Source organism: Globicephala melas, chromosome 18 (genome assembly GCF_963455315.2).
Source record: "Globicephala melas chromosome 18, mGloMel1.2, whole genome shotgun sequence".
Taxonomy (NCBI): domain Eukaryota; kingdom Metazoa; phylum Chordata; class Mammalia; order Artiodactyla; family Delphinidae; genus Globicephala; species Globicephala melas.
In genome coordinates this window covers 41086642-41112064 of record NC_083331.1, presented here as the reverse complement: position 1 = coordinate 41112064, position 25423 = coordinate 41086642, and the positions used below count along the sequence as shown (strand labels likewise).

Genomic DNA, 25423 nt, shown 5'->3' with positions numbered 1-25423 from the left:
CAAAGAGTATATACAGACTGCCAAGAAACACATGAAAGAATGCTCAACATCATTAATCATTAGAGAAATGCAACTCAAAACTACAATGAGATATCATCTCACACCAGTCAGAATGGCCATCATCAAAAAATCTAGAAACAAGAAATGCTGGAGAGGGTGTGGAGAAAAAGGAACACTCTTGCACTGCTGGTGGGAATGTGAATTGGTTCAGCCACTATGGAGAACAGTATGGAGGTTCCTTAAAAAACTACAAATACAACTACCATATGACCCAGCAATCCCACTAATGGGCATATACCATGAGAAAACCAAAATCTAAAAAGAGTCATGTACCAAAATGTTCATTGCAGCTCTATTTACAATAGCCCAGACATGGAAACAACCTAAGTGCCCATCATCGGATGAATGGATAAAGAAGATGTGGCACATATATATGATGGAATATTTCTCAGCCATAAAAAGAAACGAAATTGAGCTATTTGTAATGAGGTGGATAGACCTAGAGTCTGTCATACAGAGTGAAGTAAGTCAGAAAGAAAAAGACAAATACCGTATGCTAACACATATATATGGAATTTAAGAAGAAAAAAAAATGTCATGAAGAACCCAGGGGTAAGACAGGAATAAAGACACAGACCTACTGGAGAACGGACTTGAGGATATGGGGAGGGGGAAGGGTGAGCTGTGACAGGGCGAAAGAGAGTCATGGACATATATACACTAATAAACGTAAGGTAGATAGCTAGTGGGAAGCAGCCGCATGGCACAGGGATATCGGCTTGGTGCTTTGTGACCGCCTGGAGGGGTGGGATAGGGAGGGTGGGAGGGAGGGAGATGCAAGAGGGAAGAGGTATGGGAACATATGTATATGTATAACTGAATCACTTTGTTATAAAGCAGAAACTAACACCCCATTTTAAAGCAATTATACCCCAATAAAGATGTTAAAAAAAAAATCTGTCTTGGGCTTCCCTGGTGGCACAGTGATTGAGAGTCCACCTGCTGATGCAAGGGACACGGGTTCATGTCCTGGTCCGGGAATATCCCACATGCCACGGAGCAGCTAGGCCCGTGAGCAATGGCTGCTGAGCCTGCGTGTCCGGAGCCTGTTCTCCACAACGGGAGATTCCACAACAGTGAGAGGCCCGCGTACCTCCCCCCCGCAAAAAATAATAATAATAATAAAAATTAAAAAGTCTCAATTTTCTATCAAGAGGAAATCTTTTCTATACACTGCCAGCCGGATTGCAGAAATGACTGCCTGAAATACCATGAAGGGTTAACTGGTAGCTGAGATATAAAGATTTCCTACTAAGTCTCTGGAAATGAATTTATACACTTAGAAATATCAAACTCTTCTGCTACGGACCCAAGAAAAAATCAATTACAATATTTGACATCTAGCCCGAAGGACATTTCAAATTTATCTTTGAAACACTATGCACTCTTAGATGGAACCATTTATCTCTGATTTTCAAAAATAATAGCTTACAGAAAATGAAAGTCCACTTTTATACAGCAAATGCTAGTCACTGTCCTAAGCATTTTATATTATTATCTCATTTAATCTCTCTATATATAACCTTGTAAGTTATTATTTTCCTCATTTTCCAGATTAGGGGCCTGAAACTCCAAAAGAATAATGAACTCGCTCAAGGTGTCCGAGCTAAAAATGGCTAAAATGTTGGGCTATGAGTTCAGGCATCAACTTTCAAATACTTAAGTTTTTATCAATGTATTATATTAAATTTTATCAGAGACTTTTCTGGAGCAAGTTATCAAGATTTTCTATCTTTTTGCAAAACTGAAGTTCAAGTACCTGATAATGAATACAAAAGAACACTGTAGCCTTTTTCAATATTTTATGGGAAAGTAAATTAACTCTAGGTTCCAGAATCTGGGTTGTTATGCTTGTAGAAGATGAAAAAGTCATCATGTTTTAATTCACTTATAAACTATTTATTGTTTAACCTAGCACACTAAGATGCCTTTATTCCTTTATAAACAGGATACATTTATTTTAAATACTACATAGTAAATTACTATTGAAGCACAGTGATTAATGAAAATTCCTCTGATATGTTAAATAGAATTTTTCCTATAGAAGTCCAGACACTGGTGACCTGAGGGAAAAAATAAGCTTACTAATAAGAGGTTTTGCTATAAGAGGTGCCTATCTAAGGATTTAAACCAATTAGCAGCTAGAATCCAGACCCTTGATATTTCAGGTGCTTGCAAACACTTTCTTTGATTCTTCTTTTTCATTCTTTTTCTCTGAAGACAAAGTGGTACAGCAATAAATTGAGGTAGAGGGCAAAGTTATGATGATTTAAACTTCAGTTCAAAATTGTTTGGTAATTTTAGGTGAAATGCTTTTATTTAAATTCAACTTTGGACTTTTGACATTTCATTAACTTGTTTTGTTTTCCTTTCCAAGACTCAATAATATAGATATTCCAAAATACATGTGGGTAGATTTGCAGTGCTTTTTCTACTCTAAATGTGCTGAACTCTTATGGTTCTCTTTTTGAACTACATATATTAATATAATTTATTTTCAGTTTGATTTTCCTAGTAACCTATTAACAGATTTCTGGTCTGTTTTATATCTACTGTTTAATCATAATCAAAGTGTTATTTTTTAACTAGGAAAAATGCCATAACTAAAGTTAATTTTAAAAATTTAGAATATCTATGCCAAATAAATGAGTCAAAACTTACGCAAAACTGAGCAGATAATTTGAAAAAAAACTGTATAGTTTGGGATTACATAGAAGTTTTACCTTAAGTGGAGTGAAAAGAAGGTAAGTGATATCTTGACTATGAGACAATATTATGTAGTTCTGAACAGCACATTTTTAGATTTATTTTTATGCACTAGGTAATTAAAATCCTTCACCAGTTCTTTTTCCCCTATATCACAAGCTCATTTTATTTTTCAGGCCATTTCCTCAACTTTATGGCACTTTTTATCTAGCAGTTTATAACACATACCAAAATAATTTAGATCTATTGTAACATTCAATTTCTTCTGACCTATTCTATTCTCCTTATTCTGCTCAGCTATACTATTTGTAACATTTTCATCACGTATCAAAAAATGTATATAAAGGAGACTGCCCTATAAGTGGCATATTTAGAATAAAGTGGTGAATAAAAATTACATGAAAAATAAGTTCCAAGTATCCAGTGTACATGTTAATGAGTAATACATGAACTGGAAACCCATGGAAACTTCACATAAATCCAACTTGTTCTCAAACTTGTTGCCCAAAGGTGATTACTTACCAAGGTACCATGTGGATCACTAGCTCACAAGTACTGATTAGTTATTGCCAAGCCCAAGTTCACGTGCCTGATACACAATGAGGCCATACACTCCCTAAACATCAGAGTTTGGAGCAGAGAAATGTTTATTGCAGAGTCATGCAAGGTGACAGGTGGCTCATGCCCAAAAGCCCCAAACTCCCTGAAGGATTTCAGTAAAGCACTTTTAAAAGGCAGGTGATGGAGTGAGGTTGCAGAATATATGATCAACTTGTGTACAATTCTCTGATTGATTAATGGTAAGGTAAGGTAACAAGGCAGTGTCACAGGGATTAAAATCATCAATCATTTGGCTCCAATGGCTGGGGCTATGGGCTCATGGTCATCAAGTAGTTAACATCTTCCATTTGGTGAGGGTTTTTCTTATCTATAAAACAACTCAGGAAATATTCATCAGATACTGTTATCTAGGTACTTCAGAGAGGAGTTAAAGCAGAGGATATGGGGGAAGGGTCTGTCTCAGAAAGGCCCGATAGGGTCCTGCTCAGATACATGGTCAGTATTAGCACAAATCAATATAAAATTGTATCTGTTATGCTGTCTCACTAGTATAACTCTGATTATGTATTTTTAGTTAATTAATTGACAATATTTTACTACAAAACATTATGTAGTTTATTTTTAACCTACATAAGCATAATATGTATGCAAAATTTTGTTATATCACATTTAGCATAAGAATAACTTGTTTAGCAGGACATGAAAATTCAGAAATAAGAAAGCATAGAGTGTATAGCTTTGGAATTCATACAGAATAACAGAAAAAGGGAAAACAGAGTAGATTCTATGAAGCAGATGTAGAGAGGTTCAAACATTGGGGTATTTGTGTTAGAAAAAAAATAGAACAGCAATGAAACTTTGTGCATGAATGTGTTTTGGTTTTAATAGCTGCCTGACCTTACTTATACAGGCATGGTCACTATTGGCCTATTGAAACCATATTTTACTCATATAATTAGGTTCACAGCCATGTTTAACTATACCACTAAGTGAAGTTATTCTTTTACTAAGGAAAACAGGAACTCACTCTGCTGTGGCTTTCATGAGTGGCAATGTAATGGCAATTGAGGAAGACTACTTATGAATTACAATATGCTTTTTACTGCAAGCCAGAACAGGTAGAATGTTCCAAAGAAGGAACAGATTAGAGAGTAAGAACCATAGTCACATTTTTCAGGGCCTCAGCCTGCTTTCTCCATGTACTCTTTCACTCTTGGGTCTTTTGAAAGAATGAATTTCACTAGTTAACTCTTTCTTTTGATATCTGCAAATGAACATAAAGTTATTTTAGTTTTAAAGAAGATATTGCTCTTCAAAAAGTTTTCTCAGACCCTTCCCCTTCTGGGACCCCTATAATTAAAATGTTGGTGTGATTAACGTCGTCCCAGAGGCTTCTGAGACTGTTCTCATTTCTTTTCATTCTTTTTCTTTGTTCTGCTCCTCAGAAGTTATTTCCACCTTTCTATCTTCCAGCTCAATTATTTGTTCTTCTGTCTCAGTTATTCTGCTATTGATCCCTTTGAGTGTATTTTTCATTTCAGTTATTGTGTTTTTCATCACTGTTTGTTTCTTCTTTAGTTCTTTTAGGTTTTTGTTAAACATTTCTTGTATTTTCTCAATCTATGTCTCTATTATATTTCTGAGATTTTGGATCATCATTACTATCATTACTCTGAATACTTTTTCAGGTAGGTTGCCTATTTCCTCTTCATTTATTTGGTTTTGTAGGTTTTACCTTTCTCTTTCATCTGTAGCATGTTTTTTTGTTATCTTTTTTTTTTTTTTTTGGATGACTGGGGCTGTGTTCCTGTCTTGCTGGTTGTTTGGCCTGAGGTATCCAGCACCAGGGTTTGCAGGCAGTTGGGTGGAGCTGGGTCTTGGCACCAAGAGGAGAACCTCTGGGAGACCTCACACTGATTAATATTCCTTGGGACCAAAGCTCTCTGTTAGCCCAGTGGCTTGGACTCACTGCTCCCACCACAGGAGCACAGGACCAACTCCAGGCCTGGGAACAAAGACCCCACAAGCCACCAGCTCCCCAGCAGCCCTCCAAGACCTCTAGGTACATCCCTGGACCCTCTGAGTCAGCCCCACCTCTGCATGTATTTCTGCCTCCAGTATCTGTTCCTGGAGCTGGCACAGAGCACAGCTTCCCTTGCAGGCCAGCAGGGGTACAGGCCTCCACATGCAGACCCGCAAGGACTTGCTGCACCACGGGAGGCCTTGGAGGGGGGTGACACTCAACCCACCTGGACCTAGGTAGTGAGAGGAGACCATGTCAGGGGTGGCACTTGGGCTGCATCTTCTCTAACATGGGAAAGAAAATAGCCACCCAAGTCCAGGAAGTGAAGAGAGACTTGTACAGGACAAACCCAAGAAGGAACACACCAAGACACATATTAATCAAACTAACAAAAGTTAAGTTCAAAGAAAATATAGTAAAAGCAGCAAGGGAAAATCAAAAAATAACATTCAGGGGGATCCCCATAAGGTTATCAGCTGATTTTTCAACAGAAACTCTGTAGGCCAGAAGGGAGTGACAGGATATATATAAAATAATGAAAGGGACAAACATACAACTAAGATTACTTTCCCCAGCAAGGACCTCATTCAAATTCTATGGAGAAATCAAAAGCTTTACAGGCAAGCAAAAGCTAAAAGAATTCAGAACTACAAAACCAGCTTTACAAAAAAAATGAAAGGAACTTCTCTAGGCAGGAAACAAAAGAGAAGGAAAAAAAACTACAAAAACAAACACAAAACAATTAAGAAAATGGTATAGGAACATACATATTGATAATTACCTTACATGTAAAAGGATTAAATGTTCAAACCAAAAGACACGGACTGGCTGAATGGATACAATATCAAAACCCATATATGAGGTCTACAAGAGACCCACCTCAGACATAGAGACACATACAGAATGAAAGTTAGGGGATGGAAAAGATATTCCATGCAAATGGAAATCAAAAGAAAGCTGGAGAAGCAATACTTATATAAGATAAAATAAACTTTAAAATAAAGACTGTTATAAGAGAAAGGAAGGACACTACATAATGATCAAGGGATCAATCCAAGAAGAAGACTTAACAATTATAAATATTTATTCACCCAACATAGGAGCACCTTAATACATAAGGCAAATGCAAACAGCCATAAAAGGGGAAATCGGCAGTAACACAATAATAGTGGGGGACATTAACACCCCAATTACACCAATGGACAGATCATTCAGACAGAAAATAAATGAGACACAAGCTTTAAATGACACAATAGATCAGATAGACTTTATTGATATTTATAGGACATTCAATCTGAAAGTGTCAGAATGCACTTTCTTCTCAAGTGCACACAGAATATTCTCCAGGATAGATCACATCTCGGGTCCCAGATCAAGCCTTGGTAAATTTAAGAAAATTAAAATCAGACCAAGCATCGTTTCCAATCACAACACTATGAGATTACAAATCAATTACAGGAAAAAACTGTAATTGATTTCTAAATTCCAAACATATGGAGGCTAAACAATATGCTACTAAATAACCAAAAGATCACTGATGAAATCAAAGAGGAAATCCAAAATACCTAGGGACAAATGACAATGAAAACACAATGATCCAAAACCTTTGGGACACAGCAAAAGCAGTTCTAAGAGGGAGGTTTATAACAATACAATCCTAACTCAAGAAACAAAGAAAATCTCAAATAAACAATCTAAACTTACAACTATAGCAACTAGAGAAAGAAGAACAAACAAAACTCAAAGTTATAGAAGGAAAGAAATCATAAACATCAGAGCAGAAATAAATGAAATAAAAACGAAGAAAACAGTAGCAAAAATCATTGAAACTAAAACCTGGTTCTTTGAGAAGGTAAACAAAATTGATAAACTTTTAGCAAGAAAAGGGAGTGGATTCAAATCAATAAAACTAGAAACAAAAAAGGAGAAATTACAGCTATCACTGCAGAAATGCAAAGGATCAAAACAGACTACTACAAGCCAATAAAGTGGACAACCTGGAAGAAATGGACAAATTATTTGAAAGGTATAACCTTCCAAGACTGAACTAGGAAGAATAGAAAATATAAACAGACTAATCACAAGTAACAAAATTGAAATTTTAATTAAAAATCTTCCAAAAAACAAAAGTCCAGGACCATATGGCTTCACAGATAAATTGTATCAAACATTTAGAGAAGAGCTAACTCCCATCCTTCCAAACTCTTTGAAAAATTGCAGAGAACACACCCAAGCTCATTCTTCAAGGTCACCATCACCTTGATACCAAAAGTAGACAAAGATATCACCAAAACAGAAATTACAGACAAATATCACTGATGAACGTAGATGCAAAAATCCTCAGCAAGATACTAGCAAACCGAATCCAACAACACATTAAAAGGATCACACACCATGATCAAGTGGGATTTATCCCAGTTATTCAAGGATTATTCAATATATGCAAATAAATCAATATGATACACCATATTATCAAATTGAAGAATAAAAACCATATGATCATCTCAATAGTTACAGAAAAAGCTTTTGACAAAATTCAACACCATTTATGATAAAAACTCTCTAGAAAGTGGGCATAGAGGGAACCTACCTGAACATAATAAAGGTTATATATGACAAACCCACAGCAAACTGAAAATATGTCCTCTAAGATCAGGAGCAGGACAAGGATGTCCATTCTCACCACTACTATTCAGCATAGTTTTGAAAGTCCTAGCCACAAAATGCAGAGAAGAAAAAGAAATAAAAGGAATCCAGATTGGAAAAGAAGAAGGAAAACTATCAATATTTGCAGATGACATGATACTATACATAGAAAATCCTAAAGATGTCACAAGAAAACTACTAGAACTAATCAATTAATTTGGTAAAGTTTCAGGATACAAAATTTATGCACAGAAATCTCTTGCATTTGTATTCACTAACAATGAAATATCAGTAAGAGAAATTAAGGAAAAAAATTGCATTTACCATAGCAACATAAAGAACAAAATACTTAATAAACCTACCTAAGGAATAAACCTACCTAAGGAGGTAAAAGACTTGTACTCAGAAAACTATAAAACACTGATGAAAAACTCAAAGATGCCACAAACAGATGGAGAGATATACCATGTTCTAGGAGGGGAAGAATCAGTATTGTGAAAATAACTGTATTATCAAAGCAATCTATAGATCCAGTATAATCTGTATCAAATTACCAATGTCTCTTTTTCACAGAATTAGAACAAACCATTTTACACTTTGTATGGAAACACAAAAGACCCCTAATAGTGAAAGCAATCTTGAGACAGAAAAACGGAGCTGGAGGAATCAGGCTCCCTGATTTCAGACTACACTACAAAGTTACAGTCATCAAGACAGTATGGTACTGGCACAAAAATAGAAATATACATCAATGGAATGGGATAGAAAGCCCAGAGTTAAACCCACGCATTTATGGTAACCTAATCTATGACAAAGGAAGCAAGAATATACAGTGGAGAAAAGACAGTCTCTTCATAAGTGGTGCTGGGAAAACCGGACAGTTACATGTAAAACAATGAAATTAGAACACTCCCTAACACCATACACAAAAATACACTCAAGATTGATTAAAGACCTAAATGTAAGACCAAACACTATAGAAATATTAGAGAACAAACTTAGGAAGAACACTCTTTGACATAAATAACAGCAAGATCTTTTTTGAACCACATCCTAGAGTAATGAAAATGAAAACAAGAATAAATAAATGGGACTTATTAAACTTAAAAGCTTTTGCATAGCAAAGGAAACCATAAACCAGACGAATAGAGAATTCTCCCTCAAAATGGGAGAAAATATTTGCAAATGAAGCAACTGACAAGGGATTAATCTCCAATATACACAAACAGCTCATGCAACTCAATATCAAAAAAACAAACAGCCCAATCACCAAATAGGTGGAAAGCATAGACCTTTCTTCAAAGAAAGCATACAGATGGCCAAGGAGCACATAAAAAGATGCTCAACATCACTAATTATTAAAGAAATGCAGATCAAAACTGCAGTGAGTTATCATCTCACACTTGTCAGAATGGCCGTCATCAAAAAATCTACAAACTATAAATTCTGGAGAGGGTGTGGAAAAAAGGGGACCCTCTTGCACTGTTGGTGGGAATGTAAATTGATACAGCCACTATGGAGAATAGTATGGAGATTCCTTACAAAACTGAAATAGAACTATCATATGACCCAGCAATCCCACTCTTAGGCATATACCCAGAGAAAACCATAATTCGAAAAGAAATATGCACCCCAATGTTCATTGCAGCACTATTTATAATAGCTAAGACATGGAAGGAACCTAAATGTCAATCAACAGATGAATGGATAAAGAAGATGTGGTACATATATACAATGGAATATTACTCAGCCATAAAAAGGAATGAAATTGGGTCATTTGTAGAGATGTGGATGGACCTCTAGTTTGTCATGCAGTGTGAAGTAAGTCAGAAAGAGAAAAATATCGTATATTGACACATATATGTGGAATCTAGAAAAATAGTACAAATGAAACTATTTGCAGGGTGGAAATAGAGAGGCAGATGTAAAGAATGAATGTTTGGTCCCATGGCGGGAAGGGGTGTGGGATGAATTGGGAATTGGGATTGACAAATATATACTATTATGTGTAAAACAGATAGCTAGTGGGAACCTGCTGTATAGCACTGGGAGGTCAGCTCGGTGCTCTGTGGTGACCTAGATGGGGGGATTGGAGGGTGGGGGTGTGAGGGAGGTCCAAGAGGGAAGTGATATATGTATACATATAGCTGATTCACTTTGTTGTACAGCAGAAAATAAGAGAACACTTTAAAGCAATTATCCCTCAATAAAAAAAGAGAAAATAAAAAATAAATAAAATGCAGAAAGAAATAAAAAAAGGTATTACTCATTTCCTTAGGGGAAAAGACGGGCTAAGAAAACACAATGAAGTGAGAAACTTCTGTGTCCATCAGGACAGACTATGTTATGCTCTGACAACTCACAACTCTTTGATCTCAGTAACAGGTAAATACCCCTGCAAATCTAAGTGATCATTCGTGCAACTATCCTTATGAGGCAGTTCAGTGAGCCAAGCTGAATGAGGCTCAACCATCTGTACACATATATCAGGAATACACAACTTTCTAGTTCTGTATGACAGAGAAAGAATGAATGGAAAAGTCAAGCACTAGCAATTAAGTATTTCCACCCAGGGGTGATATATGTCAGTTTCACTCACATTTTCTTGGCCAAAGTATTATATAAACATGTTAACCTCAGGGAACAGGGCAGTATAATATTCTTTTGAGTCCAGCATAGAGAAGAACCAGAAGTAATTTCTGCCACAGTTCTAAGTTTGAAAAGCTACTTAATCTATATTTTGAGAATATATTTTAACAAATAATAGGAAGTTACAGTACGAGATTCCACACATGATTATGATATTGTCTGGTGTGAAGAAGAATACACAGAAAGAGCTACAATATTTAACTGGAGCTGGAACTTAAAAGGCATTTATTATTTAAAAAACAATTAAAACCAGTGGTGTACTGTGCACCAGGGTTAAATTGGTAAATATGACAAAGTATGTTCTTACACTTATCTAGCTCATAATCCAGTGAGTGATACATATCTCATATGCCAGGCTACTGAGAATAGACATAGTTTTATTTCATGGCAGCTGCTTTTATAATTTTAAGTTTGGTAAAGCACTCAAACTTTAGATTAGATAGAAAACAAAGTAGAAGGTTATTTTAGCCATTGTGGGATGATCAAAATGGGTCGAACAGCCAGATGTGGAGAAATAGACCAACAATACCAGTTATTATACTAAAGCGAACAACCTATTACACGTATATATATCCATGTAAATACATACATAGAGCAGGAGACATGACAGTTCTCCTTGTCTAAGAAGGGGCTTAAGATTCAAAAAAATCACCGCTCTATTTTAAGGCTGCCAGATAAAATTAAAGACTCCTTTTGCCATCCTCTTTGAGGAAAGAAGAATGTACCTGGGTGAAGAGTGTTATTTAATATTCTCCTAGGTTGCTTGTGACGACTTTTTCTAAATGTTATATATATTATACAGTCTTCATCCTCCACATTTTATTGATCAATTTTTCCAATGACAGACATTTTTCCCTATTTTATAGCCTATAAGTGTGTACATAAGCGCATATGCACAAATATACACACGCACACACAAAGCTCTGAAAAGTATTTTATAAATGTACTCTACTGGCATTAGAGTAGCTGTGGCAGGACTGACAGAATAGCCTAGTGGTTTAAGTGAGAAAGGGGAAAGGCTGATATAAATATAAGATGCATACTCCCTTTGTTTTGGTTTAAGCAAAAAGGAACAAAAAAGAACATTCTAAGAGGCCTGTAGGAGACGGCCTGTGGCAGAAAACCAGTCAGGTCTCTACAGTCTTCTCTTGAGTACAACATGCAATTCAAAAAAGGTTTAGGAGGGCACCTTTCAATCTCTAACCCAAGTGAGGGTTTGAGGATTGGATTCTGGAGGTGGCCTAGCCTCTACTGGTAAATTCCCCTGGTGAGATCTTTTGTTACTCTTGCATTCACTGTTGAGTCAAGGTCCCCTGTAATGTCTAGTCTCAGATTCTTTTTAACAGATGTCTTTCAACTGGTATGAGTTCAGAGACTGACTCTTAATCTGTAGTATAATTGGGGACACCTGAGTGGGATCACTGTTGCTTAGATGCCTCCATGTGGATCTTCTGTGCCTGTCATTTATCAAATACTTCATCATCTTATTATCTACTTAATTAGTCACTAGCAGAACTCTGGATTTGGCAAAGAAAGTTCCAACCCACTCAAATGTGGTAGGACCCTATGGTAGTCACAGGAAAGGAAAAAAGTAGTGTATCTTGATTGCTTCTCAGGATGGCACACTTTATCCCTTGGGCTCAGATATTTAGCAAACCCAGTGCCAGAGCTTACCTGGCTGGTAATAGCTAAACATGAAGGTCACAGCCCCCCATTATGTCATTCTACATTCTATGGAACATGCAGTTGTGCTGAAGTTAGTGTTAATATGGGATGTAGATACTGCCTATTGACATGGAGAATTATTTAGGGTAATATAAATATTAGTGGAGTCATTGCAAGCAGAGAAAACAGCTATTCTGATGCCTTCTAAATTAGGAAAACCATAATGTTAGATCAGGCAGAAAGTATTATGGGACTAAATAAATGAAATTTCAGAAGATAGTGTTATTTTATGAATTTGGAAGGAAGTCAAGGATCAGAATAATGGGAAAGGTACAACAGAAATCCCTTAATTTGAACAGCCTGTCTTAGTGGTTAAGAAGTTTAAATGCTTCTTTCTAGGTTAAGTGGATATTCAAAGATGTAAAAGAAAATTTGTTTATTTTATTTTACTTTATATTACTCTTGTTAAACAACTCCCTCTATGTAGATTGGTCATGGTACCTCACAGTGGAACTAGAATGGATTAAATAACATTGTGTCACACTTGTAATCATTAGTACAAACTTTGACAACGATAGTTGTTGCCCTGTCAACAAGGGAATGGAATGAAGTAATTGATTTGTTAAGTTTATTTCCTTTATTCCACTGGTAGAAGTTAACTGGCTTTAAAATATCCACATGAGAATATCTTTGTTATATAGGTCCTCACAGTTACAATGAGGCTGTGTAATAGAGGATTTGGAAAAATGGGTAGAAGTTATAAAGTCCTTATGGAAGGTGGAGGGTCTATATGATCAATTAATTGTGGTACTTGTACACAACAATCTCTCAAATAAAATGACATATTTTCTATTCCAAAGAGTGCCCAAGGACATCGATCTCTGATCGACAGCAATCGTAAGAGCACTTAGACATCAACAAATAAAAATAGAAAGCTCTCCAATTCAATAATGACATCCACTGGAGTAAATTGTTCAGCAAGTCATTTTAAGAGACATGAATAAATATACTGTATTTTGTTCCCAGGAAAAATTTTCATGGAATCCACATAGTTTGTTTCACCAATGCATCTGAGGGGATAGTGTACATGCAGTACAATATACACATTCCACAAAATTCCAAAATTTCCCTTACTCTATAATGGTTCAGGCATATTCTCTCATACTCAAACTTTACCAATACGATGTGGTAGGAGGAAGTACGTGCAGTCTGTTTGTATGTATGTGTGTGTCATTGTTAGTTGTCTGGTGGTAATATCAAGGTGAATATTCGATGGAATACTTGTTATATTCCTAAGCGTTTGGAATGTGTAATTAAAGTAAGAAATATTAATTTGGTCACTCTTTTTCATTAAAGACTCAATAAAAAGTTAAGGGATAAGAGTCCTAAATGCCCTGGCACTATGAAATTGAGATGGCCTTTTATCTTGATATGCCAAGACAGTGTAGATCATGCAGAGACGGTTAGGGTTAGGAAATATGGCCTAGTGGCGAAGAGGAAGAAATTATTACACAAATGCTTTTTTTTGTTTTTTTTAATACTCATGGTAAACTTGTTGAAGGGATAGAGTAATGCTCTTGCAAAATCCAAAAGTTATGTCCCCAAATGGCCAGTTATGTCTAGTTAAATGGAGCTTGCCAGTCATACAGACCCGGAGCCTGAGATAGTTGCTACAGACCACATACATCATTATCCTGATATAGTGACACCTTCTTTCCTTGGCTAAAGATCCTTAAGAAATGTTATGGTCAGTTAATCAATTATTAATGAGAAAAGGCTTATTGAACTCTTGAATAGGACGAGACATATACTTGTAATTTCATAAACCATATGGGTAGTGAAACATGTTCAAGTACCAGCAGGCTAAAGAGCTAAACTGCATAGAGTTTTTATTCTTTCTAACTTTTGTGTTAGGGTTTTTGGTACAGTGAGTTTTGCTGAAAGTACTATCACCTGTCAATTAAATTGGCCCTGTGTTTTTCACTGTGGAAGTAAAAGATGTCTCACCAGGTTTATGAGAAAGTGTCCCTACAGGTTATCAAAACTCCACACTTACCATAATACAAACAAAAATAGACCCAGTAATACAATAAGAAACAGAATGTGGAAAGGTAAAATTGCTGCTTTTGTATTTATATTCCCTCCCAACTTCTGTCTCCTATTACCAGTTAAAACAGAAAAAGAATGATCTACATGGATTCCTTTATCTATTAATTTTCTGTTTTGTTCTTTCTATTTGAAAGAAGGAAAATGTATCTGTGACCAAAAATTGAGTTTTAATTTGAACTACTTGTTGATAATTACATAATAAATTAAGGTGGTACTAACCTTAATTGAATCCAAATCATTGCTCTCATCATCCTCAAACATGAATCAGGCTTTGTAATTTGCTCTCACTCATTGCCATGGCTCTTTTTCAAAACCAACGTCCTTCATTCTTCATATTTTGGATTTGCTTTCTTATTCTTTTTAAAATTTTGACTTGAGAATTTACATATTTTCAACATTTATTCATCTGTCTTTTAAAACTGTTTATTGAAGGGTAATATAAATACTGAGTAGTGCACATAAGAGTATAGCTCGCATAATTTTAACAAACTGACTACTTTGTGAAACTAGCAACCTAGATCAAAATTCATAACCTCTTAAAAGCTGTCCTGTATTCCCTTTAGGTTCCTATCCTCTTTCAAAGCAACGTTCTGTATGGTATTCTATAGCATTTCTTCCAAATAGTGTATATTCTTTTGTCTTGCTTCTTTTACTTGCCATAATGCTTTATGAGATCTATTCATATTGCAAGTAGTCCAGATTATTCTTATTTTTGAAAAGAATTACATTATATGGATATGCTACAATTTAATTTGCATAATTTAATTTATTTATATTTACAATTTAATTTATTTTGGGGCATCTGGTAAAGTTCTAGGTCAATTAAAATAGTACTGTCATGAACATTCTAGTGCATATTATATGGTTAATATATATCATAAATATTTCTGTTAAGCATGTAAATGTTAGGTCAAAAGATATTCAACTGTTTAACTTTAAAAGATACCACCAAGGTATAAAAATTTCCAAAGTGGTTGTATCCATTTACTTTGCCATCAGCAGTATATGAATATTTATTCGTTCACATCCTTACAGATGTTTGTTATTCTCTTATTGTCTGTCTTTTTAACTTTTGCCATTCTAGTGGCTGTATAGTAGACACATTTTACTTTTGAACTGTATTTTAAACTACAAATTTTCTTACAATGGCTAGTTTAGTTTTGGCTTATATATTTTGGCATAAGAAAATTCCATAAGAATTAAGTAGTATTTTGCAAATTTCCTTATTTTCTTTTAAACTCAGCATTCACTTTGTAGTTTGTTAACATAGAGATATGAGGATTTTACATCATCTCATTGATTTTTAACTTTATTGCATTATGGTTAGAAGCCACGGTCTTATGATGTTTCTTTTGAATATGAGGTTTTCTTTTCTCTAGTCCATGGTTTATTTTTAATATATGCAGTTTGTTCTCTATTTGTAATGCATAAGAGTCTATAAATACATCTATTAGTCAAAATTATTTGTGGAAGCCTAGACAATTCCATTCACAACAAAGAATACCAATTATCAGAGGGTGAACCTCAAGAGAATTAGTGGATGTTAGCAGTAAAAGGGACAATATAGACACTTATGGCTTTGATTTTTTTTTCTAAAATTCTTCTTTACCTCTTCAAATTTATGGGAAGTACTGAATCTGGTATTAGTGTTCATTCCAGAATTGATAATCTGCTGCAATAGACCTGACCCACAAACCAGTCCCATTTGATGCATATCTTGTAGCCTTATTCTCTTGAGTTCAATAGCCATCTCCATAAGTATGAAGTAATTTAGACCTCAAGATACAATTAAATGGTAAATTTATTTGTAACATATCCTGCTTCAGCTTGGAAGATTTTTCATGAGCTCATTGCTCTTGTTTTTAATTAATGTAATCTCAAGTAAATATAGTTTTATATTACACCTGTGAAATGTATTCCTCCAAGCTACCATTCCCTACTTACATATGAATTTATTTAAAGTTGATAATGCTTATGATGTAGTTATAACTGCATTGTAAACATTACAGTTGGGACTTTTTCTTACTGTTAATCTTCCCCTTATACTAAGCATGTACCTTTATCCCTGGGTAAGATCACCATTCTGTTCTTGACTCTCCTTTTCTGTTTCTTTTGGATTTATTTTGGCAGTTAAGATGTGATCCTCATGTGAAAGATTATAGAAAAGCAACAGAAATGTGAGAATCTCCCCAATTTTCAATGAATTATCCTCTGAGATTGTATTCTTGAACTGATTGCCAGTTAAGGCTGTTTTTCACTGAGATGCCTGCATCATACCTAACATATATGTTCTCAAACAACAGCATAAACACAGACATGTTCAAATGTATGTGAGAAGGAGAAACTAGAACCCAGGACAGTAGCTCCTATGGTAAAAATTTTATTATTCAGGAAATATGACTGACACATCACATGCCTGATATTGGTCATTTTTCAATGAGTTTTGATTCACAGACTATTAAATAAATAAAACTTTGGAGGTTATTGCACTCTCACAAAGTAAATAAACACAAGCAAAAATAAAAACAAACCCATCCAAATACTCCTATATTTTATAATTTGGATTGTGCTTGTATAGTTACTACAAAATTCTCACAGAATAAATATGAATTTGGAACTCATGTGGCGAATTGATAAAATATTGGAAACTATGACCATGGAACTGTGCACCTAATCTAGAACTAAATATTTTACCACCATTATGGAATTTACAATATGATAACGAACAACAGACATTTAACAAACATTAATTTGCAAAAAATGAAAATTATATATGGACATTTTATAATTTGTGTTTTTTTTGAACTTTATAAAAATGTTTTCTAATAAGCATTTCCCAATTCATAAGTACGAAATGAACAAGAAAAGAGATACTAGATATACAATATAACAACATTGGAAGCGAAAGTAGCACATGACAATGCAAAAGAGGTTAGAATTACAGAAAATCTTATTTTCTATATACACCACTAAAATTATATATCAAAAGATTTATATGCACCATTTATTAAAAACATAAAAAAACTTATACCAAACACAGGATATTAGATAGCTTTTTCTCCCTGATACGACTCAGGATATTTAACTTACCTCATTTATTTTCTAAAAGCAAGATGAGCTTAAAAACCTTTTACTATAACAATTTTAGCAATAGATTTTTTCCATCTTTTCTCTATGGCACAGCATTGAAAATCCAAATAATAAATATACACAGAATTGCATATTCTGTCATGTCTTTTGTTGAATCTATTAATTCATGTATTTGTTTGTTTTTCAATTTACCCAAGAATTTCAGTTATTTTAGCCTCTGGGAAATATCCTCACATTATAAAACCCACATACAATTTAGAATGATTGACAGGTTCCAATGAGGAGGGATCAAAACTGGACCAGCAGGGGGCATATGTCAACAATGATGCACAAATATATTCCAGAATAGAATATAGAATGCTTTTATGTATCCTCCTATATTTTTCACGGGTGCCTAATTTTCTTGAATCTGAGAAAATAGTTCATAAGCTGAAAAGAGTAAACAATGTAATAAATCTAAAGAGGGTAAAATCCATTGAATGAAAAGGCAGAGTTGACGATATGAAGATGTGCTACATTTAAAGTGAATTAAACAACAAAAGATTTTTTTCAATAGGTCTTGAAATATAGCATGATCAATAATAGCAGAGTTTGTACCACTAAGACATAATGGAAGGAATTAAATAATAGCCTACAATATCAATATAGATATAAGCTTATAAGCAATATAAGCTTTATTTCTGAAGTTATCATGTAGGAAGTTGCAGATAAAATGTCAGAAGTGAAAACAAATCTTCATAGAAGCCATATGAATATTTTCTTTAAAATAAGCACATGCAGATTAAGGTAAGTAATGATGGACACAGTGAGAACTTCTTTATTACAAAATATGTTAATAAATGTCAATCATACTTCTAAGAAAAGTTATGAATGTAGAATGGTTATGAGCTAATAAAGTAAAAGCATAGTTCCTTAATATTTCATATCATCACTGATTTAATTACAGGTAGAGCTGAATGGAAGATTAATAGGATACTGAAAATTTCTATGTCACAATTTGTCCTCATTTAGAGATCTTGTCTCTCTTTCAATTGTCTTTAAAATTTCGTTATGAATACCTATTGCTCTTTTATGTGAACCCCAAGTACTTTCTAACTTGCCAATTTCAGCAGGCTAAGGATGGCTTAGCACAAAAGGATGGTTTAGCACATAAGGATCCTTGCACGTAAGGATGGCTTCAAGGTGTGTGGGCTATGCAGTTGTTCAGGGCTTGCACATGGTAGGGTCTCACACTTGGTTTAATGTTCTACTGCTACTGACTTGAAATTCTTAATAATTTTTTAACAGGAGTCCCACTTCTTATTTTTCACTGGGCGCTGTAAATTATGTAGCTAGTCCTGCATGCCTCCCTTTCAGTTGAAAATCTCTTTTGCTCTTTCTTCCTTCTTCTCCACAGAGGCACATTTCAGAGAAATTCTATTCCAGTAAAACTATCTTTAAGGTGGATCGTTATCACTTTCTTTTATTTCCTCTGTGTGGAAAATTTCTGAAGGATATTCTAAATTGTCTACAGATGTGACATCATGTGATTATTACTGTTGCCTAGGGATTCCTCTATTGTTTTTTTCAAGCATTTCATTGCTATATATTAAGTTAGAGAACTCAACGTAACATAGATATGTGAGGAAATGATGGACATAATGGTTTTAGAATCATTATAGGGCATTCATTGGGAGATAACTAGGAGGCATTTGGTGAAATAGTCTGCAGTTTAGGAGACTGATTTAAGATGGGAGTCATCAGCATTAAAGTTTTTCAGGAAGCCATGGCTGTGATGTCAGCTCTAAGGATGAGTGTACAAAGTAAGAAGTTTAAAGCCAGAACCCTTGGAAATGCTGACTTACAGGGTTGCAATAAGAAGTCCATACTAGACAAATATAGCATATCTGTAGAAAGAAAAAAAAAAAAGTTGAGAGAACACAGTAACAAAATATAGAAGATTGCAACTCCTTTATTGTCTTATAATACTTATTATTATATTTATAATATTTATTTTTATATTATATTTATTATTTATAATATTTATTATTAATATTGTCTTATTAATATAAGACCACTGCTCCTTTGTGTGTCTTATATTAATGTCAATTGGATTGTTCCCCACTTTTTGAAAGAAGTTTATCCTGTTTTCCAAAAATTTCCCACTTTTCTTGTCAAAATATTTCTATATTAAAGATCATGTTCAAATATCACTATGTGCTCTAGTCTCTGATTTTTAGACAGGGTTGTTATTCTGCTAATATCCCTAGAACTGTCTTTCTATATCTCTTTTATCTCTTAGTTTGCATTGTCATAGGAATTTTCTTTGCTGTTTTCACTTTTTCTAATGCCTTATAGATGGTTTTATGAATAATACTTGCCTAAATATCCTAGAATGGTTATCAGAAAGTAATGTAGTCCAGTGTCCATATGCATATGTTTATGAATATATATTAAATAAAAAAATAGATTGTTAGAATTGAGCTTAGCCTACCTACATGAGCAAAAGAGCTGGTGGCCTTGGCCCAGAGCCTGTGAGTGCCTCCAGGCACTCTAGTCCAAGGCCTGCAGAGGCCAGTCCCATGCATGGATGTGACCACTGGAGCAGGCACATTGGAGTTCTTGACCCTTGCAGAGTGCTAGTGCCAGATAGAGATGCACCTCTTTCTCTCTCACACTTAGGTCCAGATTTTCAGGCACCAGACCCAGAGCAATCTTGCCTATTACCAACTCCCCTGCACTCTGAAATATACTTCATAATCTTCTAGGATCTCCAGAGCAAAGCTGTCTTTGAATAGGATTTTAACTTCATTGGACCATAGAGCAGAATGCAGCAAAGAGCAATATTTCAAAAGAGCAGATTGCAAGATGGATTCAACAGCAGGTCCAGGGGCATACATTAGTGGTACAAGTTAGTGTTAATCTCTGTCCAACCTATCATTATCCAAACTATCCCTTGTGGACATGATGAAACCATCATGTTAGTACCTGTATCTGGGACACAGAATATTTGTAGCAGATACAGTTGGTTCCATTGAGATAGATCCAGATCTGGGAGTAAAAGAAAGGACAGACTTTGCAAGGGCCAGATGCATCATATCATCATCCAGCAGCCACAGACAACTGTCACTACCAGTCAGACACAAACACAGCAGCAGATCACTCTCTAGGGGCAGCAAGTAGCACAGACTGTTGAAGGACAGACCATCTTCTATCAGCCATTTAAGGAAGATGGCATCACTCACTGGAAAGGCATGATCCAGCAGCAAGTTTGATAGGGGCACAGACTGTTCAGACAGGAGCCAAAACCAACACAACCAACAAGGGTCTATCATAATTCTACCAGTGGCAGGTTATGTGATCAATTCAGGAGGGACGGTCATGGTGGTGTTTGGAGCTGGCTCTGTGCATGCTATCTAAGGTATCCCTTTACTGGGACAGAGATATTTGAAGAAGAGCCTCTATGTGAATGCCAAACAGTATCATCATCTTTGTAAGAGGAGGCAAGTTTGGGATAAACTAGAGGCAGAAAGGAAATTCCAAAGGAAAGAAGGAAATACCTGTGTAAGTCATGCCATAGCAGAGAAATGCGATGAAAGTAGGGAATTTTTCTCTGCAAAAGAAAATGATAGTCCTTCATATGCAGGAGACACACCAAATAAATGAAAGAAAGAAAGAAGGAAGAAAGCAATTACACAGCACAGGTCATCTGAGGATTTTTCTGCCAGGCCATGTGATGGAGATGATCAAGATCATATTCCTTGCCACTGTTTCTCACTGTTCCTGGAAATTAATCAACTCTTTGGAAGGGATAAAATTCCCTTCAGAATTTAGATAATCACAAATGAATGTATTCTGCCCTTTTGTACAGGGCAAATCTCACTTAGTTGTTTTTTCTTTTTTATGTCTTTATTGGAGTATAATTGCTTTACAATGGGGTGTTAGTTTCTGCTTTATAACAAAGTGAATCAGTTATACATGTGCATATGTTCCCATATCTCTTCCCTCTTACGTCTCCCTCCCTCCCACCCTTCCTATCCCACCCCTCCAGGCGGTCACAAACACCAAGCGGATCTCCCTGTGCTATGCGGCTGCTTCCCACTAGCTATCTACCTTACATCTGGTAGTGTATATATGTCCATGCCTCTCTCTCGCTTTGTCACAGCTTACCCTTCCCCCTCCCCATATCCCCAAGTCCGTTCTCCAGTAGGTCTGTGTCTTTATTCCTGTCTTACCCCTAGGTTCTTCATGACATTTTTTTTTCTTAAATTCCATATATATGTGTTAGCATACAGTATTTGTCTTTCTCTTTCTGACTTACTTCACTCTGTATGACAGACTCTAGGTCTATCCACCTCCCACTTAGTTTTTAATAAGAGGCTCAGTATTATAGTTTCAGCAACATCCTGCAAATTGAAATTGCAAGCCTTTGTTTCATCCCTTTACTCCAGGCCTTTTGCAGACAGTGGATAACATTGACACTTCATAGATTAGGATGAATCAAGTGACATATGACAACTCAGTAGTAACATAGAAACACTGATGTTAACTGGTGAAACTGACTGTCCAACTCAGAAGATGAGAGCAAATTTAATCTAAACTGCAATCAGAGAAGCCAGGGCTTTCCCACGGGAATTTGGTTAGACAACATCCATCTCTCTGGTTGGCTAGTTCATTCTGACTAACTGTATGAACATTTTTTATTTATTTGTTTCAAGCATCTAATAAAACCTACTTTTCTGTGAAATACACTTTGAGGAATACTGAATTAAGTTTTAATTCCTTTTTTTATGGAATAAAACATATGAAGCTGATGTGTTCATATACATGGGAAATAAATGACACATTTATTTATTTATTTTTAACATCTTTATTGGGGTATAATTGCTTTACGATGGTGTGTTAGTTTCTGCTCTATAACAAAGTGAATCAGTTATACATATACATATGTTCCCATATCTTTTCCCTCTTGTGTCTCCCTCCCTGCATCCTCCCTACCCCACCCCTCCAGGTGGTCACAAAACACCGAGCTGATATCTCTGAATGACACATTTATTAATACAGAAATGTTTTGATAGCAAATAGAGATATTTGATATGATTTTTATATTATTAGTGTTTTTGACATATGAATAATATATATTTGTAATATTGTGGCTACTTGTGATGGCAGTTCTCTATTTGTATTTCTGAAATCATAACTTTCAATATACTAAGAATGTACACTTTTTCTTTTTTCTCTGTCTTCCTAATTCTTAATATTCATGTTTTAGAATCTCATTAAGAGTTCTTATTTTTTGATCCAATTCTCTCTCCCACACTATTGGATCATTCTCTCTTACTTCTGTCCATGTTAACCCAAGATAAGGATACACTGAGGACAATCTCACTGTAGATATTTGCAATGGAACATCATTCCAGTTGATATTAAATAAATCTCCCCTCCACCTGAGAATTTCATTCACTTCCTTCCTATTTTCTTCATCAAGGCCTTTCCTGGACAGTCTTAATCCAAAATAAGTGACCATCCTGTCACTTGCCTTTCCCTATCTCTTAAGATCTACTTATGGTTTAGGCAATGCTATGAAAGTGTTCCTAAATATATTTACCTATGCACATTCATGGAGCTATGGAATTTTGTCATAAAGGATGAGTCTTTAAGCCTGAGTTAAAGCGTGAATTTCTAAACAATGTTATAAATACATCAAAACAAAATTTTGATGTAGTCCACTGGTCTATTTTTGCTTTGGTTCCATATACTTTTGGTGTCATCTACAAGAAATCATTGTGAAGACCCAAGTTAGGAAGGTTTTCCCTATTTTTTATTCTGGAGTTTTACAGTTTCAGGTTTTACATTTAAGTCTTTAATCCATTTTGTATACTTGTGTATTTTTGTGTATGGTATAAAATATGTATGCAAATTTATTCTTTTGCATTTGAGTATTCAGTTTTCTCAACAACATTTGTGGAAGAGACTATCTTTTTCTCATTGTGTATTCTTGGCACCTTTATCAAAATTGACCATATATGTGTGAATTTATTTCTGAGCTCTCTATTCTGTTCTATTGATTTATGTCTGTCTTTATGACACTACCATACTGTTTTAATTACTGTAGCTTTGTAATATATTTTGAAATTAGTAAGTGTGATGTCTTCAGTTTTATTCTGTTTTCTAAAAATTGTTTTGGCCATTCAGAGTCTGTTTTAGTTTTATATTATTAAAACTGTATTTTCTAATTCTGTAAAAATTGCCAGGACTTCCCTAGTGGTGTGGTGGTTAAGAATCAGCCTGCCAATGCAGGAGACATGGGTTTGATCCCTGGTCTGTGAAGATCCCACATGTTGTGGAGCAACTAAGCCTGTGCGTCACAACTACTGAGCCTGCACTCTAGAGCCCACGAGCCACAACTACCAAGCCTGCACTCCACAATCACTGAAGCCCACATGCCCTAGAGCCTACATACTGCAATTACTGAGCCCACACACGAAAACTACTGAAGCCCATGTGCTCTAGTTTCCATGTGCCACAACTACTGAGCCTGAGTGCTGCAACTACTGAAGCCCATGAGCTTAGAGCCTGTGCTCTGCAACAAGAGAAGCCACCGCAGTGAGAAACCCATGGACCACAATGAAGAGTAGGCCCCGCTCACCAAAACTAGAGAAAGCCTATGCACAGCAATGAAGACCCAATGCAGCCAAAAAAAAAAAAAAAAGTGCCATTGAATGGGAAAAAAAAATATTAGCAAGCCATATATCTGAGAAGAGGTTAATATCCAAAATATAAATAGAATTCTTACAACTTATAGGGAAAAAAACTATTAAAAATGGGCAAATAACTTGAATAGGCTTTCTCCACAGAAGACATACATTGGCCAATAGGTACATGAAAAGATTCTCAACATTACTAGTAATCAGGGAAATGGAAAAAAAAAAAAAAGTACCACCTTACACATGCTAGGATGGCTAGTATTAAAAAGATAAGAGATAACAAGTATTGGCAAGGTTCTAGAGGAAAGGGAAGCTTGTACACTTTTGGTGGGAATGTAAACTGGTTTAGCCACTATGGAAAACAGCATGGGAGTTCCTCAAATATTAAAAATATAACTACCTTATCTAGTATTTCCACTTTGGAATATATTTATGTAAAGGAAATAAAATCAGCATCTGAACTGATTCTTATAGATAAGAATTATCTATACTTTCATGTTTATTACATTATTTACAATAGCCAAGATATGGAAATAATTTAAATGTCTATAGACAGATGAATGAATAAAGAATATGTGGTTTATACAGGCAATGGAATATTATTTAGCTTGAAAAAAAATGAACTCTTGCCATATGTGGTAAAATGGATAAACACGAGGAAATTATGTTTAGTGAAACAAGCTAGTAACAGAAGGACAATTACTGCATGATTCCACTCACTCATGTGGTTTAGAATATAGTTATACACATAAAAGCAGAGAATAGAATACTGAAGGCAGGGGAATGAAGAGTTGCTATTCAATGGGAGTAAAGTTTCACTTATGAAAATGATTAAAGTCTAGAAATCACCTGTAAAATAAATAAATAAATAAACAAACAAACAAACAAACAAATAAATAAATAAAACAGTACCCAATAATAATAACAAATTATTGTTGCCTCATTTGTGAACTAGTAGATAAAGAGAGAGGAAAGTGTGCTCTATTTCCGACTTTTAAGACCAATGTCAAATGTTGGGAATTTTGGATGTGGTTCAATGAACCCCAGAAGTCACATAAATCTTACCAGTGCAGTAAATAACTTATTCTCCCAGTAAATAACCACAAAGAGGAAATACAAAAAAAGGATAATTTCATTCTAACTTATCTCTTTCCAGTACAGTGGAGAGAAAGAATTTCCCCCTACAAAGATTTATAAGGCATTTCATTCAACAATAAGCAGTATTAGG

General features: G+C 35.1%; 1 pseudogene; it reads left to right on the top strand.

Annotated features, from left to right (window-relative positions):
- The window catches only part of LOC115845001 (nuclear transcription factor Y subunit alpha-like), a 62097-nt pseudogene extending 40943 nt beyond the window's left edge, over positions 1-21154 (top strand).
- The last annotated feature ends 4269 nt before the right edge of the window (positions 21155-25423 follow it).